The 15821-nt window shown below is 41.9% G+C and overlaps 1 protein-coding gene across 3 annotated transcripts in view; it reads left to right on the top strand.

Annotated features, from left to right (window-relative positions):
* Nucleotides 1–8143: 8143 nt before the first annotated feature.
* The window catches only part of LATS2 (large tumor suppressor kinase 2), a 105565-nt gene continuing 97887 nt past the window's right edge, over nt 8144–15821 (top strand). For 2 of the 3 annotated variants that reach the window (XM_058547821.1, XM_058547823.1), the window contains exon 1: nt 8144–8310. The gene's annotated coding sequence lies outside the window, so the exon portion shown is untranslated. Of the gene's footprint in view, nt 8311–11891; nt 14659–15821 lie in introns of those variants that run through there. The other variant, XM_058547822.1, reaches the window with a different exon arrangement.

The raw sequence follows: 15821 nt of genomic DNA, 5'->3' as shown, positions 1-15821 counted from the left end.
TGGAGAGTAACCCCTTAACAGTTGTATGGTTTGCAAGTATCTTCTCCCAATTGTTAGGTTGTCTTTTCGTTTTGTTGATGGTTTCCTTTGCTGTGCAGAAGCTTTTTAGTTTGATGTAGTCCCATTTGTTTATTTTTTCTATTGTTTCTCTCTCCCAGTCAGACATGGTGCTTGAAAATATGTTGCTAAGACCAATGTCAAAGAGCATACTGCCTATGTTTTCTTCTAGAAGTTTCACAGTTTCAGGTCTTACATTCAAGTCTTTAATCCAATTTGAGTTAATTTTTGTGTATAGGGTGAGGTAATGGTCTACTTTCATTTTTTTGCATGTGGCTGTCCAGTTTTCCCAATACTACTTGCTGAAGACTTTCTTTTCTCCATTGTATGTTTTTGGCTCCTTTGTGAAATATTAGCTGTTCATAGATGTGTGGGATTATTTCTGGGCTTTTGATTCTATTCCATTGATCTGTGTGTCTGTTTTTGTGCCAGGACCATGCTGTTTTGGTTACTACAGCTTTGTAGTATATTTTGAAATCAGGGAGTGTGATACCTCTGACTTTGTTCTTTTTTCTCAGGATTCCTTTAGCTATTTGGGGTCTTTTTTCTTCCATATAAATTTTAGGATTCTTTGTTCTATTTCTGTGAAAAATGTTGTTGGAACTTTGATAGGGATTGCCTTGAATCTATAGATTGCTTTAGGAAGTATGGACATCTTAACTGTGTTAATTCTTCCAATCCAAGAGCACGGAATATCTTTCCATTTCTTTGTGTCTTCCTCAATTTCTTTCAGCAATGTTTTATAGTTTTCGGTGTACAGATCTTTCACCTCTTTGGTTAAGTTTATTCCTAGGTATTTTATTCTTTTTCCTGCAATTGTAAATGGAATTGTATTCTTAATTTCTCTTTCTGCTACTTCGTTGTTAGTGTATAGAAATGCAACTGATTTTTGTATGTTGATTTTGTATCCTGCAACTTTACCGTATTTGTTTATTACTTCTAAAAGTTTTTTGGTGGATTCTTTAGGGTTTTCTATATATAAAATCATGTCATCTGCAAATAGTGACAGTTTCACTTCTTCCTTTCCAATTTGGATCCCTTTTATTTCTTTTTCTTGCCTGATTGCTCTGGCTAGGACTTCCAATACTATGCTAAATAGGAGTGGTGAGAGTAGGCATCCTTGTCTGGTTCCTGTTCTTAGGGGGATAGCTTTCAGTTTTTCACCATTGAGGATAATATTAGCTGTGGGTTTGTCATATATGGCCTTTATTATGTTGAGGTACTTTCCTTCTATACCCGTTTTATTCGGAGTTTTTATCATAAATGGATGCTGTATCTTGTCAAATGCTTTCTCTGCATCTATTGAGATGATAGTGTGATTTTTATTCTTCAGTTTATTAATGTGGTGTATCACGTTGATTGATTTGCAAATATTGAACCATCCCTGCGTACCTGGAATAAATCCCACTTGATCATGGTGTATAATCTTTTTAGTGTATTGTTGTATGCGATTTGCTAATATTTTGTTGAGGATTTTTGCATCAATGTTCATCAGTGATATTGGCCTATAATTTTCTTTTTTTTTGTGTTGTCCTTGTCTGGTTTTTGTATCAGGGTAATGTCAGCTTCATAGAATGAGTCAGGGAGCTTCCCCCCGTCCTCAACTTTTTGGAAGAGTTTGAGAAGGATAGGTATGAAGTCTTCTTTGAATGTTTGGTAGACTTCACCAGCGAAGCCATCTGGTCCTGGACTTTTATTTTTGGGGAGGTTTTTGATTACTGTTTTGATCTCCTCACTGGTGATTGGTCTATTCAAATTTTCTATTTCTTCTTAATCCAGTTTTGGAAGGTTGTAAGATTCTAAGAATTTATCCATGTCTTCCAAATTGTCGAATTGGTTGGCATATAGCTTTTCATAGTATTCTCTTATAATCTTTTGCATTTCTGAGGTGTCCGTTGTAATTTCTCCTCTTTCATTTCTGATTTTACTTATTTGAGCCTTCTCTCTTTTTTGCTTGGTGAGTCTAGCTAAAGGTTTGTCAATTTTGTTTATCTTTTCAAAGAACCAGCTCTTGGTTTTATTAATTTTTCTATTGGTTTTTTAGTCTCTATTTCATTTATTTCTGCTCTGATTTTTATTATTTCCCTTCTTCTACTGATTTTGGGCTCTGTTTGTTCTTCTTTTTCCAGTTCCTTTAGGTGCATTGTTAGATTGTTTATTTGAGATTTTTCTTGTTTGTTGAGATAGGCCTGTATTGCTATAAACTTCCCTCTTAGAACCGCTTTTGCTGTATCCCATAAATTCCGGCATGACGTATTTTCATTTTCATTTGTCTGCAGGTATTTTTTGATTTCTCCTTTGATTTCTTAGTTGACCCAATCATTGTTCGGTGGCATTTTGTTTAATCTCCACATATTTGTTGCTTTTCTGAATTTCTTCCTATAGTTGATTTGTAGTTTCATACTGTTGTAGTCAGAAAAGATGCTTGGTATTATTTCAATCTTCTTAAACTTATGGAGACTTATTTTGTGACCTAATATGTGATCAATCCAAGAGAATGTTCCATGTGCATTTGAAAAGAACATGTATTCTTCGGTTTTTGGATGGAATGTTCTGTATATATCTACTAGGTCCATATGTTCTATGTGTCATTTAAGGTCAATGTTTCCTTATTGATCTTCTGTTTGGATGATCTATCCGTTGGTGTCAGTGGAGAGTTAAAGTCCCCTACTATTATTGTGTTACTGTCTATTTCTCTTTTTATGTCTGTTAATAATTGCTTTATATATTTAGGTGCTCCTATGTTGGGTGCATAGATATTTACAAGTGTTATATCCTCTTGTTGGATTGTTCCCTTGATCATTATGTAATGCCTTTCTTTGTCTCTTTTTACAGTTTTTCTTTTAAAGTCTATTTCGTCTGATATGAGTGCTGCTACCCCAGCTTTCTTTTCATTGCCATTTGCATGGAGTATCTTTTTCCATCCCTTCACTGTCAGTTTGTGAGTGTCTTTAGGTCTGAAGTGTGTCTCTTGTATGCAGCATATATATGAGTCTTGTTTTTTTATCCAATCAGCCACCCTATGCCTTTTAATTGGAGGATTTAGTCCATTGACATTTAAAGTAGCTGTTGATAAGTTTGTACTTACTGCCATTTTTTAACTTTTTTTTTCTCAGTGTTTTAGTAGTCCTTCTCTGTTTCTTTTTTCTTCTCTTGCTCTCTTCCCTTGTGGTTTGATGGCTTTCTTTAGTATTATGTTTGGGTTCCTTTCTCTTAGTTTTTTGTGTATTTATTATAGGTTTCTGGTTTGTGATTACCATGGGGTCCGTACACAGAGTTGATGGTCTCTTTAGTTTGACCTCTGTCTGAAAGCTCTGCTCTTTAACTCCTTTCCTCCCACATTTTATGTTTTTGGTATCATATCTAACCTCTTTTTTGTGCATTTGTATCCATTACATTCTTATCATGGAAATAGATAATTTTTCCTATTTGTGGTCTTCTCTTTTCCCCTTAAATAAGTCCCTTTAGCATTTCTTGTAACACTGGTTTCTTGGTGACAAACTCCTTTAATTTTTGCTTGTCTGGGAAACTTTTTATTTCTCCTTCCATTTTGAATGATAACCTTGCCAGGTAGAGTATTCTTGGCTGTAAGTTTTTTCCTTTCAGCACTTTAAATATATCATGCCACTATCTTCTAGTCTGTAAGGTTTCTGCTGAGAAGTCAGCTGATAACTTTATGGGGTTTCCTTTGTATGTAACTTGTCTTTCTCTTGTGGCTTTTAGAATTCTCTCTTTATCTTTAATCCTGGACATTTTAATTATGATGTGTCTTGGTGGGGGCCTCTTTGGGTTTATCTTGTTTGGTGCTCTCTGTGCTTCCTGTACCTGGATGTCTGTGTCCTTCCTTAGGTTAGGGAAGTTTTCATCTATTATTTCTTCAAATAGATTCTCTGCCCCTTTGTCTCACTCTTCTCCTTCTGGGACACCTATAACACGGATGTTAGTGCACTTGATGTTGTCTCAGAGGTCCCTTAGACTGTCCTCACTCTTTTTAATCCTTTTTTCTTTTACCTGTTCAGCTTGGGTGATTTCTTCTAGTCTTTCATCTAGCTCACTACAAAGTTCTTTATATATAGTTTTGGGGGGAGAATATGGTCCCCATTCTTGTGGAATTTATAATCTAATTAAGAAGACAAAATATATGAGTATAAAACAAAAAAATCAGTGCAGCACATCTTCTTCCTGGTTTTCTAGGCCTTTCATATCCTGACTCTACTCTACTTTTTTGTGTGTGTGAGGAAGATCAGCTCTGAGCTAACATCTATGCCAATCCTCCTCTTTTTGCTGAGGAAGACTGGCCCTGGGCTAACACCTGTGCCCATCTTCCTCCACTTTATATGGGACGCCACCACAGCATGGCCTGACAAGCAGGGCATCGGTGCGCACCCAGGATCGGACTCGGGCCACCAGCAGCGGAACATGCACGCTGAACCACTACACTACCAGGCCAGCCCCTCTAGTCTATTTTTTCACTACTCCCCTTAGAGAACATTCTTCTGTAGTTAGGCAGATTTGCTAAGTCTCCCCCACAGATTATAAAAAAGGAGGCTTTTTCTTTCCAAAATGACAAAAATTGTGTCTAGAGACCAGAGCCTGTTTTCCAGGCACTAAGGTATGAGCCATAATCAGGTTTCTTGCATTCACAGCTTGGCGGGGAAGTGGGGCGTGGTAGGTAGTCTTAGGGTGATATTCCCTAGGGGCCTCAGTGAGAACTGCTAAAACATCCGGGCCCCACAACTGCAGGGGCCTCATTGGTGAGTAGACTCCCTGTGCCTGCAGCCCACAGCCTCTTTTTTCTCTGGTTGGTGCTGGAGACACATGTCTTTGAGCTCCACTCTTCCTCACTCCACAAAAGCCATTCCTCTTCCCTCAAACAAACTATAGGGGAGTTAATTTTGTTTCAGTTTCCTTATTTATAAGTACACTGTAATCATGACTTTTTGAGATTACCTGAAGAGAGCCTTATAATTCAGTGTTGCCTAGCTCTGGAGTCAGATCTACCAAGGTTCAAATCCCAGCTCTTTGATCTTGAGTGAGTTACTTGGGTTCTCTGTGTTATAGGGTCCTTTTCTATAAAATGGGGTTGATAACATGGTTGTCTAGAGGATTAAATGAGATAATACACAAGTTTAGGGCAACACTTGGTTGTAAGGACACACAAACACATACGCATATATAAACATACTATGTTAATCAATTAATTTATACACTGCAACATTGCCACTGCTACAGGCTTTGTGCTCATCTGGCCTTGTGTTATTTCTCTCTTTTCTCCCCTTCTCAGCTGGATGCATTACGTGAATGTACTCATTTAGCTGATTACTTAATTTAGACATAGTTTTTGTTGCTAACTATCCTATTTAGGAATATCAGGAATTATAAGACAAAAATCACCCAGAATGACTATATCCAGAGACTACCACTTTTTTTTGTTTTGGTGAGGAAGATTAGCCCTGAACTAACATCTGTTGCCAATCCTCTTCTTTTAGCTGAGGAAGATGGGTCCTGGGCTAACATCCGTGCCCATCTTCCTCTACTTCATATGTGAGATGCCGCCACAGCATGGCTTAATGAGAGTGGTATGTAGCTCCACACCTGGGATCTGAACCTGTGAACCCCAGGCTGCCTGAAGTGGTGCAAACTTAACCACTACACCACCGGGCCGGCCCCTAGAGACCACCATTTTTAACATTTGGCTGCATACTTTTCTGGACTTTAAAATATATAATATTTTATATTATATAGTATTATATAATTTATAATATATTATTAATATATTTTTAAAATATATAAATATATATATACTGACATTGTTTCACAAAATTAGATGCTATACTCTATTTTGTCATTTGCTTTTCTTCTTGAACACATCTACAAGACTGTTAGCTCCACCAGGGGATAAGTCTTGTGGTTTTGTCCCTAGTGTCTGGTTTAGCCCACGGCTCATAACAGATACTCAAAAAATAAAACAACTCAAAGGAATGAATGACTCCATGTCAATAAACACATATCCCAATAACAATAAACACAATCATTAATCATAATATTCTCCTAAATAAGTGTGTCACATTTTCCCCAGGCAAGCCTCTAATTGGAAATTTACTTGTTTCCAATTTGTTTCATACATATATATTTGAAAAATTTAAAAAGATGTTTTAAAAAAAGGCACAAAGAATAACACAACACACATTATTGAACCTAATCACCCAGAATCAACAAATTTTAAGATTTTGACAGTTTTGCTTCACTTCTTTAAATAAAAAAAAAAGCATTGCAGATAAAGCTGAACTCTTTCTCTCCTCAGTCTAATTTCTCTCCTTCCTTCTACACAGGCAACAGCTGTCATGAATTTGGTGTGTACTTTTGTAGTCCATGTCTCTACTTATATAAAGTATAGGATTAGTATAGGTTCTGCGGGGTTTTGTTTATATATAAATATGGCATCATAGTGTATATATAGTTATGCAACTTTCTTTTTTCTACTCTACAATGGTTTTGAATTCTGTCTACACTCATTTTTTCTTTGAAAAGTACAGAGCTAGTTAGTTCATTCACTTAGCTATTTTATATATTTCATCATTTGAATATCTACCATCTATTTTCCTATTATTCCCTATTGCTGGACATTTAAGTTCTTCCTGATTTTTCACTATTGCAAACAATGCTGTAATGGTTGTTGTAATTACAAAATTTTATTAGGTGTTTACACATAAATTTTAAAGTCCATTAAATTCCTCTTATTTACAATATTTCACTTGACAAAAATGTTTTATTTAATTATGTTCAGATCTTTGAAGACAGAGCAAGGGCAAGATCTTTAAACACACACAAAGGAAGACTGGTAGCCAGCCCTGCGGCTTGGGGCTTGGGTGCAGAAAGTATGGGCAGTGTATAAGGGAAAAGGTACACAGCTGAGTGCAAGGGGGACTCAGTTACAGAATATCTGCTGGAGATTTATACTGCGCAACATGTCTGGGTTGAGCACAGGATACGACTGAAAAAGTAAATTGAATTCCAAACTGCACAATAATGGTTTAATTACCAGAGCTCAAAGAAGAGAGAAAACAGGAGGGAGATCTGAGAAGATTCCCTGGAAGAGCCAAGGCAAAGTCAGGGCTAAAAACCTGGGTGGGATTTAGAAAGGAAGGAGGAGAAGATGGCAGACCAGGGACAGGTAAGGTTGTTAAAACAGTCCGGAGATAATGACCTTATTTACTGTTTCTTTCCAGATTAAAATTTAAAAATTTCACAGGAGTTTATTAATTAAAAAGGAAATTAGGTTGGCTTTTAAATCGATGTTAGTCCTCCTCATCATCTACCACAGACTGTAGGCGGTAGGAAGTATGACGTTAGACGGACAGCCAGAAGTAGATTAAAGATTTGGCTTCCAGTCTGTTATTTCTACTCACATCTCTGCACAGTCCCTGCATACGTCCTTGTACCAAATCCATAGCCCCCAAATGGAAAGACAGTCAGCGGTTGAAACGCAAAAACCAAAATCTCTCTTGTTGGTATACATTCTTATACTGTTCTGTATACCATAAAACACTTCTCATAAACAAAATATACACAGCACTGGGGGTTGATTAAATTAAAACCGATTGAATTTGGGTGTATATTTGACGTCTTTCCATGACTCACGGCTAGCTGTCTGCCCTTTTCGGCACCTATTTGGTAACTTGGTGGCTCCTTCAAGCCTGTTAACTTACTTTCTTCACCAAGGCTGGTGTGAGATGCTTAAGAAAAAAGTGGCTGTAAGACAGAGTTACCAACTTTTAATACAAGTCCAGTCGAGGGGGCAATACTGGAGTTGGGGCCGGGTGACAAACTGGCAAAAAGGTCCGTAGGAGGAGGCGGGGAGGCCGCGGGCAGGTGGCGACGGGCGCGGGCGGCCGCGACCTGGAGGCAGGAAGCGGCGGCCGGGCGGAGCGAGCCGGCCGCCGAGCGGCAAGGGCCGCAGGCGCCCCGCCCGGGCTGGTATGCGGCCGAGAGTGACGCGGGAGGCGGGGTCACGTGACGCCCGTGGAATGCCAACAATGTAGCGAATGTCCCACTTGGGTCTGCGCGTTGGAACAGCGGCGTGAGCGCCCCGGGAAGATGGAGCAGCCGCCGCCCGCGCCGCCGCCGCCCGGGGCTCCCCTGTCCCTGCGGGGCCAGCAGCAGCTCCAGCCACCGGCGCCCGGTCCCCCGGCGCGCGAGGCCCCGGAGCCACAGGCGAGGACGCCCCGGAGCGTGTAGACCGCGCCCCAGGAGGTGAAGGGGCAGGGGCGGGAGCGGGCGGCCAAGGAAGTTTGTCAGGACCGGAGCTCTGCGCCCTGCCCCCACGGCCCCCGCCCGTCCTGGGCCCAGAGCCGCCCCCGCCGGCGGCGCGTCGTCGCGGGCCGTCCGGAGTCCGCCGAGCCGGCTCGCGCGGGCCGGGAGGCTGGGGGCGAGCGCCGGGCGGCAGGGTGCGCCGCTTTGTTGTGCGCTGGGGGCCGGGGGCGGCGAGCGGGGGGCGCCCGCGCCTCCACCGTCCCGGGAGCCGGGCTTCTACCCGAGTGCCCGGCCTCCGCGGTGCCAGCGGGCGGCCCTGACAGCGCCGGGGTCCCGCGCCTGGCCGCCCCGCCTTCCACGGAGGCCGCCCCGTCGTACCCGACTGGCCGCGGCGTCGTGTCCCCACGGAGGCCGCGCCGCTGTGTCCCCTCGGGCGGCGGGGAAGCCGGGCCCGCCCCGGCGTCTCCGTGTTGGCCTCCAGGTCCTCGCGGGTCGAAGCCCGGGCTTCCAGGGGCGCATTCGTGGCCGTGAGAGCGGCGGCCGTTGCATAACGTGCCCGTCCTGCGCCCCAGTCTAGCCGACTTTTCTGGAGGTTGTCTTTTCTGATGCAACTTTACTTGTAGTTAGTTCCGCGGCCGGACTCGGGAGATGCAGATTCCGATAAAATTCGCATTTTGGCAATCACTTCTGCTCCAGCCTTACTTCGGAACTTCAGGACGAGCGTCTGCCTCCGGGTGAAGCCTGGCCTGGGGTCGGGCAGGAGTGCCAGCTCGGAGCAGACCTTTCGTTTGTGGATTCCAAGTCCCCGGTGCCCTGGGGGTGGGGGAAGGGGAAGGCATACCCCCAAAGAAGGTAAAACGCACCGGACGGCGGTGTCACGGGTGTCCTGGGCTGCCGGCAGCATGTTCTGAGGCCCTCGAATGAGAAGTAGTCTTTGCAAGCATAACCGTGAAAAGTACACTTTATTTGTAGATTTTATGTTGACAAAATTTTAAACAACAACTTTTACATTTTCACACCTATGTAGAATATAAGTGAGAGTGTTCTTAATGTAATAGTCATCTAGACTTTTAAAAATTATTTAACCTTGGCTATTAAACCAGGGAGTATACACTTGGCAAGTAAAAATTCAGTGGCCCATCAGCTCTCTTCCCAATGTATTCAGCAAATATGTACATTTTTAAAGGAAAGATTGCCCACATTTTACTAAGAAACTTGAATATACTGAAATTTGAATGGAAAGACAAAATGTGTGTGATCTTCGTACAGGTGTTCTGTTTAAATTTTGACTTAGTAGATGAGGGGCCTTCCCTTAGTAATGGAGAAAGTAACTCGCGGCTTATTATTAGGGAATTTGTACTAAATAGATCTTGCTCCATATTTTTTGTTGATTCTCAGCTTAAATCCCTGTGTGATGGATTACCATTTTTGAGTGCTAAATCAAAATACTAAGTTGCTTGGTATCTTCTAAGCTTTTTGTTTAGCAACTGTTGTAGTAAGGTGGTAACAGAAAAATCTTCCAAAAGAAGAATGCAGAGACTATTTAAGAAGGTCTGTTTTGAATTATAATTAACAAGACGCTGTTATTCAGCATCTCATAAAATTTGGTCTCATTATCCAGGTATATAGAGCACTGTTTAATGAATATGACAGCATTCCCTTGAAATTAAAATTGCTGTACATTTAATAGATCTCAACATGTCAAGCAATTTAAAGTGGCATCCGAACAGAAGATGTCATGCGAAATTATTGAGGTGAATGAATTACTAGAATCACGGAATTTTAGAATTGAAGGGATTCTTTTAGCCTCTCCATCTGTTTTGAAAGTTTTGACTGAAGTGTAAATTGGAGCTGTACATATTTCTTTCTTTCCTTAGCAAATCACAGGGTTGGTGGGAGGGACTTCCCTTTGGTGGGAGGGGAATGTTTTTACAATAAGAAGCCTTGTTATTTTAAATGCTGTGTTGTGAATAGCCAGTCCTAGGCTCCTAAATCCCATTGTAGGGGGGTGGAGAGGTAGGGGAGGTGTTGAAGCTGATAAATTAACCATGAACACGAAGGAAGGATTTGGGGAAGCTTTGGAGCTGTTCTGCTTTGTATTGGAAAAACCAGACCAACACAGTTTTTGAAAAGCTGCTTTTATATTTTATTTCATGGTTATAATAATGTGAAACTTCTAAATAATATTCCTTACTGACTTTTTAAAAATAGTGGGCTTGAAGACATACAGAAGATAAATTTAGTGCATTTATTTTGTCTTAAATGTAATTCTGCTCTAAAAAGGATCAAAATATCCTGATAAACAGAATGAAGAGATTGGTCTTGATAATCCCTGAAGTGACTGACTTCCAGCTCAAAAAATTCTCATAATCTTCCTTTTTAAAAAGCCTGTTGCTTAGTAATTCCTCTGGATAGAACTGGGCCTTGCATGAGTCCAGGGGGTCACCATTCCCATTGTATGCGGAGTGGATGAGCTCTGGGAGGTGGAGCTTCCTCACACAGAGCACCTGTGAATTGCTCCCGAAGTTTGTCGGTGGCCTGCTTGGGCCACTAGTTTCACTAAGTATTAGTCAGCTGTTCTTTCAGTACTTTTAAGGCTAATGTTATTTGATTTACAGTTTCATTTTGAAAGTATTATTAAAATAATGTTGGAAATAGAGATAATGGTTATGATGCTAAAATTAGAATGGAAATTTTACACTGCTTAATGTTCTCATTCACTATATGAAAACTTTATGTTGCTTACCATCTAGACTGTGTCAACCTACCTGTAACAAGTGATTTTTTTTTAAGTTAAATACTTTTTGTTCATGTGCCAGTATTTGACGTTCATAGGAATTTTTCTGGAGGACAAATGGAAAATCTCATATTTTGTAGCAGTGCTTTGTGTTTATTGTTAATTCATTGTGAAGATATTGCGGCATAGCGCAGATCCTATAGCCTCTAAATTAGGATGGTAAGGATCTTAAGAATGGAAGTTGACTTTTGAATGGAGTGGGCCTCTGTTTGGAGTATTGGCCTTACTGTCTCCAGGCTGTTGTCTTGAGCAGGAATGCTAAGGACTAGCATGTTCCATTACTAGTTAACTCCATCCTACCTCATGAGTCTTACTCCTGTATTTTCATTAAATGTACCCAGACAGTACCTGCCCCCTCCCCAACATTATCTGCCTGTTCGTCTTTCTCTCCTATGTTTGAGCCTTTTCACGGAAAGTTCCAGACTCCAAGAATAGCTTCATACTTCCTCCATCAAATCATAGCCCTTAAGGCTTTCCAATTTTGGCGAAATGATCCTTCCTCTAACAGGCACGTGCACTGGAACTCTTTGGACAGGCACAATATTACCTCTTCCGTAGCAGGGTCTCTCAAATGGGATGGGTGTGCCTGCTCCCTTGCTGGGGTATATCCGAAACTTGGAGGGAACAGGGCTTTCTCAAAGTTGAAAACCTCTGCTGGGGTGTGAAATTGAATAGGAGACCCATCCGCTTCAGCTGCTTGCTGTTAGGAATGCTGCAAAGAACAGATAATAAATTTATCTACAACCTGGTAACTCCATGTGGTAATCTTTTTTTTTTTTTTTTTTTTTTTTGAGGAAGATGAGCCCTGAGCTAACTTCCATGCCAATCCTCCTCTTTTTGCTGAGGAAGACTGGCCCTGAGCTAACATCCATGCCCATCTTCCTCCACTTTCTGTGGGACACCGCCACAGCATGGCCTGACAAGCAGTGCGTCGGTGTGCGCCCAGGATCCAAACCTGGGCTGCCAGCAGTGGTAGCGAGCACTTAGCTGCTACACCATGGGGCCGGCCCCTTCCATGGGGTAATCTTGAGTACAGACTTCTCTGGGTCCATTTTTTATGCCATTATTCATAATGCCTACATATATATCATACAAATACCATGTACAAAGCTAATAGAGAATGAGGTGGTTTGTTTTTCTCCTAGATTATAAGTTTATTGACAGGTGAGACCCTGTTTTACCTGGATGAAGCCTCATAATGTCCAGCACAATATCTGGCACACACATGGCACTTGTAAACCTGCTGAAACCTTGTGATGGCTCTGTTTATTGGCAAGTTTTCCTGGATCCCCAGGGGAATGTAATCATTGATTTTCTCAAAGACCCTCATTAGGAGGGGTATTCCCTGTCTTGTGGTTTCTGGCCTGGGCGGTACTGGAGGGGCACAGCAGCATGGTGGTTTATGACTCTGACATTCAGCATATGGTTGGAGGCCTGGCCCATCTAAGGGTATGATTTAAACAAAAACTGGAATTTTAGGTCCAAGAAATACTATTTTACAAAATACCAATGTGTGTCATTAGTGTGGGTCCTGTGAGACATGGGTTTGGTTGGTGTTTGATGTGTATTTGGCAGCCAGTGTGGGTTCATGAAGGACTAGGAGAAATTAGAATAAAAATTCTTGAACATCTGATAGCGTTTTCCAGGATTGGATTGAGAATTGGAACTGGGTTTGGTAGGGCCGACTTAGGGGATGCTTAGAACATTGCTCTCAGGTTAAGTTTTTACACAAGCCATGTATACTAAACATAGGATTTAGTGGTTGTCTCAGCTCCAGATTTGAAAATGGGGTGTTTTTCTTTTTTGAGTTGTGTTGCAGTTTAAAATTCCAGTCTTGTAATTTCTTTTAAAGTATATTTAAGTCAATTGCTGAGGCCAAAGAAATTTCCAAAATTAAATTTACTTTGCTTGATACCCCCATTTTTTTAAAGTCCACATCCATGAGGCCTTAGGGTCGTATTTATAAAATTCTTGATGAAAGAAAATTTCCCATATGTTAACTTTTGTTAAAATGATATAGTAGTATGTCAAAGTACTTCATTTCCACCTGCAATCTTAATGTGACTGATGAGTGTTCTCACGAAAAATTCTTTTAGAAATTCATAATTTGGCCGTGAAATCAACTGTGTTCAAACTAAAGCTTAGAAAATCCTTTCATTCTTTATGAAACTGAAGGAAAGTTTCTTCCTTTCCAAATTATTCAGGCAAGAACACAGTTTGCCCACAGGTGCTATTTTTACATATCCACTGAAAAAGACCAGGGACAATACCTGTGGCATTCGCAGGACCAGCACTTTCTACAAGAGTGTGGTAGAAGATGGAAAGAAAATGAGAACAGTGTATGGTGACCTCCTCCTCCGTCCACACTGAGGAACTTTCCCAGGTGGTGGGTTATGGAGTGTTGCTGAATGATTCTTTCAACTTTTCTGTATGTTTGAAGTTTTTCATAATAAAATGTTGAGGGGAAAAAAGAGAAAGAAAAGAAACCAGGCCATGTGATGCGGATTCTGTTTAAGGGCGCATCTACATGGTATTTCTCGTCTCATGCGTAAATACAGACATCAGCACAGAAATGTCTGGTCTCTTCTGTCCTGGTTGGCTTTATAATTGGAATGTTTGTGGGACATGTGGTGCTTACGCCTCCGACTATCTCCAGGAGTGGGGCTCAAGGAAGCCACTCCTCACCGCGGTTTCAGCGTCCTGTGGTGATGTCCTGTGGTGGAGGTGACTGTGTGCGGGACCAGCGGTTTAGACTTCACTCTTCGAGGGGACTTTGCTCAGCTATCCGCACCCAGTCCTGAGGTCCAGTCTTTTCATTGTGTATCTATGTTTACAAAGGGAACCATTGTTTGGACACTAGTTAGCTAGATGTGAGTAGTTAGATGACTTTTTTTTCTCCATTTTTTTAATTGAGGTAAAATATACATAATATTTATCATTTTAACCATTCATAAGTGTACAATTCAATGGCCTTAAATGCATTCACATTGTTGCTGCAATCATCACCACTGTCTACTCAAAACGTTCTCATCATCCCACACAGAAACTCTGTACCCATTAACTAATCACTGCCCCTTCCGCCAGCCCTGGTAATCTGCGTTCTACTTTGTCTCTCTGAATTTGCCTATTCTGGGTGCCTTGTGTAAGTGGACTCATACATTAGCTGTCTTTTTGGGTCTGGCTTATTTTATTTAGCATAATGTCGTCAAAGTTCATCCATGTTGTAGCATGTGTCAGAGTTTCGTTCCTTTTTCTGGCTGAATAATATACAATAGTTATGCAGCTTTTTATGATAGTTGTGTAAACTTCACTCTGGAACATTTCACTTGGGCCTGCATCTTAAACCTCAGAGAAGGAGCACTGCTGTGATTCAGTGCCTTCCATGTGCACAGCTTTCCTGCATGGCCACTGTGGTGGCAGGTTTTGTCACCAGTTTAGGGATGAGGGGACAGATGCAGAGTGATAGGTGACTTCCTGTGTTCATTCAACAGGTGCTGCCTGGGGCGATGTGCCTGTATGACAGGCAGTGAGTAGGGGTGCTCACAGTGCAGGTGAGTAGGGTGCTCACAGTGCAGGTGATTCAGGAGGAAAATGGGCTTGTCAGTCATTGCGCGCTGTGGTAGTGCGCTGGGAGGGGCTGTGTGTGAACAACTGGGGCTCAGATTGGGTGGGCAGGAAGGCCCTTCTGTGGAAGGGGTTTTTAAGCTGAGAATTCTAGGAGTGTAAGTGAGCCAGGCTGCAAGGGGTATTTGTTCCTAGCAGAGAGAACAGTCTCGCCAAATTCCAGAGGTGTGGAAGAATTTGATGCCTTTAGCTTGCCCAGGGTCACACAGATTGGACCTGGTTCTGGCTGACTGGGATGCAGTCAGCTTCTTGAAGCTCAGGGACTTCTCAGAGCTGAGCATCCTGGGCCTGGCTGCAGGCACATGTTTCAAACATAAGTCCAGTGACAAGCTTTTCCTGTATGTGCTTTTCTCTCTTTAAAGTGAAAAGAAAGATACTTTAACTTTTTAAGCATTGTTATCAATACTCATCTAAAGAGGAGTCACTTGGAGTGAGCATGAAATACCTACTTTTCTACATACAGTTTGGTACCTTTTTCATGAAGGCCATCTGAATTTTGCCCTGGTCTTGTCTCCTGACTTGATTAAAGCCTTTTTTGTCTAACTGATTCTGAGTCCTGAGCTTATTAGTAATTCTAGTAACTGGCCGTGTGTTATGCATTACAGAGGAGAGTGATCTCAACGCAGTGTCACCTGTGATCCTCAGAGCAACCCTGTGGAATAGACAGAGCAAGGCTTGTTACCAAGCAGGAAATTGAAGCTCAGAGAGGTGAAGTGCTTGCCCAAATCACATGGAGCTAAGTGCCAGAGCTGGGAGTGGAAGCCAGGCTTCACACCTCCAACTGCTTTTTCCAATGGCACCAAAATGGCCATCTTCTGAATCAGCCTCCCACAGCCATGTCCTCACCTCCCAATAACTGCCCTCCTCGATCCACACTGAGGCTGCTCTCTTGATGGTCCCCCTTGTCCAGATGGTTGTCCTGGCTCGGGAGTGGTACCACCATTGCCTCTGGTTTCTAAACCAGAAACTTGGGCTCCATCTTTCAAACCAGTCCTCTCTATTGAACATCAACTCCTGTGGGTTCTATCTCTTAAGTGCTATTGAATCCACCCACTTCTCTCTATTCTGCAGCTGCTACTCTGTTTCAGAC

This window comes from Diceros bicornis, chromosome 9 (genome assembly GCF_020826845.1).
Source record: "Diceros bicornis minor isolate mBicDic1 chromosome 9, mDicBic1.mat.cur, whole genome shotgun sequence".
Taxonomy (NCBI): Eukaryota; Metazoa; Chordata; class Mammalia; order Perissodactyla; family Rhinocerotidae; genus Diceros; species Diceros bicornis.
The sequence above is the reverse complement of the archived record's forward strand: the minus strand, read 5'-3'. Positions and strand labels throughout refer to the sequence as shown.